Source organism: Camelus ferus, chromosome 24, assembly GCF_009834535.1.
Source record: "Camelus ferus isolate YT-003-E chromosome 24, BCGSAC_Cfer_1.0, whole genome shotgun sequence".
NCBI classification, from domain to species: Eukaryota; Metazoa; Chordata; class Mammalia; order Artiodactyla; family Camelidae; genus Camelus; species Camelus ferus.
The window spans coordinates 15871630-15875185 of NC_045719.1; positions in this window are offsets into that span (position 1 = coordinate 15871630).

Here is a 3556-nt window from a genome sequence, read left to right on the forward strand (position 1 = left end):
TGAAGAATTTCAGGAATTTATTTTTAACCAATTCACTAAAATAATTAAAATCCAACATCTTCCAGTTAGTTTGCTAAAGCAAATCATTGGCATTATATGGAAATACATTAGCTGAACTTCAACACAAACCTTTATATTCATTACTGGCAAATGTGGTTGAAAAATGTGTACTATCACTTAATAAGTGCAGTCAATGAAACTTTCCATTACTTTTATGTATATTTGTGAAGTACCTTTTTCAGTTCTATAGCCATTAGAAACAGAACTTGAAGTAAACCTAATTTAGAACGTAACTAGCTTTATTTCTAATTTAATTTGTTAATTAATAAGTGAATTTAGAATTCATTTATTATCACCATCTTTTAAAAATAATGAAGTATTTTTAATTACATGCTGTCACTAAAAACTAATACTAATTATTTGATATTTTAGTGAGAACAAAAATGTTTAGTACATTAATAAATTAAATGAATAAGGACAAATAGCTCATTTAATGTTTAGAACTTTCTTTTTGTTTTGTGATTTATGTATGTTTAAAATATAAATTTGCTACTGTACAAATATACTAGACAATAGGGTAGTAGAACATGTAGTGAATTTTGATATATTTTTAAAATTCTTCGGGGTGGGTACTTGGGAAAATACATTGCAAGATCACTGCATTTGACCCTGTAGGTGCTCACTAGGTCTTTCCCGAGGCTAACTGTGCCCTAGAATGCCACACCAGTGCAAACAGGAGACAAAAAAAACCCTCCTTGTCACAAACTCGGAAGTTTATAGCTAAAGCTATTTACAGTTAAACAGACAAACATACACACAGAGCAAGGGCAAAAATAACAATATAGTAACAATAATTATTGAATCTAAGTGAACAATATGTGTGTTCATTCTTTCAACTTTTAGCTTTGTTTAAATATTTTAATGTAAAAAGTTTGAAGAATAAAGCTCTTTATGCATACATCTTTATGAAAAATTTATTTTTCAATATTAACCTGTTTCCTAACTATCACTTCTAGTTAATAAGTAATTATTGGGGTCCTGTGATACAAAAACATATATTTGAAAGGAAAAATTTCTATTTTCCTTAATTTCCAACTTTAATCTGCATATATATACATAAATATGTATATGTATTTCTTAGTTTCAACTACAGCTGGAGCAGAATCTTCACTGAGTAAGAAATGTCATAAAAAGCATTTTTTCCCTATAAAACAGTTCTAATACATTAGCAATTCTAACACAGGATTTATTCTTGGCAGAATACATTCTACAGCTGCTATTTATATTCATTCCATTTTAATATTTTCTTTATCAATTTGTAAACAGGAGGCCAGATAAAAAAGATGAAAAATTCAAGAGGGTTGATGTTGCCTGAAAAAAGGTGCTGAGTACTCTTCACCATGGGAACCATCCAGAAGACAAAAATGTACACAGATTTCCAAAACAGCCTTCCAAACCTTCAATGGCATTAAAGTTGAATTTTATAGGTCTTCTTCCTTCTGCATATGTATAAACTGAGAATAGACACTATTCCCTGTAAGGAGGCTTCTATACATATATCAAAGGATTTTGATGACATTATAATAACCAATAGAGTGAAGCTGGGGCAGTTTGTGATGCTTTTGGAATCTCAAGACATTTACTTTCTGTTCTAAAATATTAATGAAACAGCTGACAAGCCAACAAAATTCTAAAGGAGCACATCTCACAGGAGAGAAATTTGTTGACATTGATTTGGACTGCGAAGTAGGTTTTATGAACTCACAGTTATGAAACGTTTCTACTGTTATCTGTGTGTTAATTGTGTATTCAGTAAAGAGATGCAGTGCTTTCAGAGACAGACATCATGGTAAGCTCTTTCATTATTCAAAGTATTTCAAAGCTATGGGGCAGGACAGTGCTTGGGCCAGTGCTATTTTTATCTGCTTTTAAATAGAAGCTACTTATCCTGCCAAATGAATGTGGATAGGTTATTATTGTTTTACTATTAGGCATTTGTGGTTGAAATTTTTTTATTGCTGCAAGAATTGCAAGGCATAGTGCTTTTTATTAGGAAGAAAAATATAGCTGATGATGATCAGAAACACTTTCGTCCAGTGGTAGCATGAATTGCTAGACCACAAAGTTTACGGCAAGAGGATTACCCCTAACTGCTGGGAGCTGAAAAGTGCTCAGTGCTGGGATAGTAAGACACCTCAACAGCAGAATATATGTAGATACACACACACATATGCATATATTTCAATTCTTCGTGACCCCCTTCTCCTAGCTCTAGGAGGATGACAAGCTAAAGTATCAAAAGTAGCCTGCAATTCTACTGCATACTGGGCAAGAACAACTGACTTTTCCAGCATATTTAATATTTACTTGGCTACTAATCCAGCACATATTTACCTGTCTCCTGGGTATTGTGTTTTGCTTTGTTTTGTCTTGTTTTACATTAACAGGGAAACCCACCATTTTCACAATATATGCTTTGCGGTGTTGGGTTTTAGCTGAGTAGCTATCTAGAATATTTTATCACTTTATAAGCAAGTATGTGCATCTGTAAATCAGCAGGCAGAGTTAGAATAGAAGACTGGAGAACTCTCAGCGTACAGAGGCACACGTGTCCACGCGTTTAGTTTATTTGAATCCAACTTGCCTGTCTAAGATTTAACTTCAATATTGACCTCAGTACCACCATCTTTTAAACAAATGACTTAACTACATACACATATTCAATAATTGTGTCTCGAATGATCTTTGACAAAGTTTCAAAGATATTTCAATGGACAAGGAATAGTCTTTTCAACAAATGATGCTGGAACAATTGGGCATCCATATGAAAAAAAAATGAACCTACACATAGATCTTACACCTTTCACAAAAATTAACTCAAAATGGATCATGGATTGAAGTGTAAAATGCAATACTGTAAAACTTCAGGAAAAAAATAAGAGATAATCTATGTGACCTTGAATTTGGTGGTGCATTTTTAGCTAACACACACACAAACACACACACACACACACACACACACACACACACACACACACACACACACCCTACAATCCATGAAAGAAAAATTGGTTTGGATTTAATTAAAAATTTAAAACTTTTGCCCTGAGAAATACTTTATTATGAGAATAAGAAGACACACCACATGAGTTAGTGACTCCTGTGTGAAATCATCAAAACTAAGGTGCAAACAAAGTGAACTAAATACAAAGTGGAGAAAGATTATTACTTACCTAGTATACCTTCTTGGATCCTACTGAATAGGACCCTTCAGGGCAAGGTCGTAGGAAAACAGAGTTGTTCATTCAACAAATGCCTATCGTTTGTTTTCTATAGATATGATACTATGTTAGCTACTATGGAAAAGAAAAAGCTACTTAGACCATCACTTTTGCCTTCAAGGAGTCTAAAACTCCTCAAGATCATATAAGGGTATATAAGGCATGAATGACAAATAACAAAATCAAGCAAGAATTATAGTAAGTGCCAAAAAGATTTGTGAAACCAAGTTCATAGACTTTTCAGAAAAAGGAAAATTCTTCTTGAAATTTGAGCT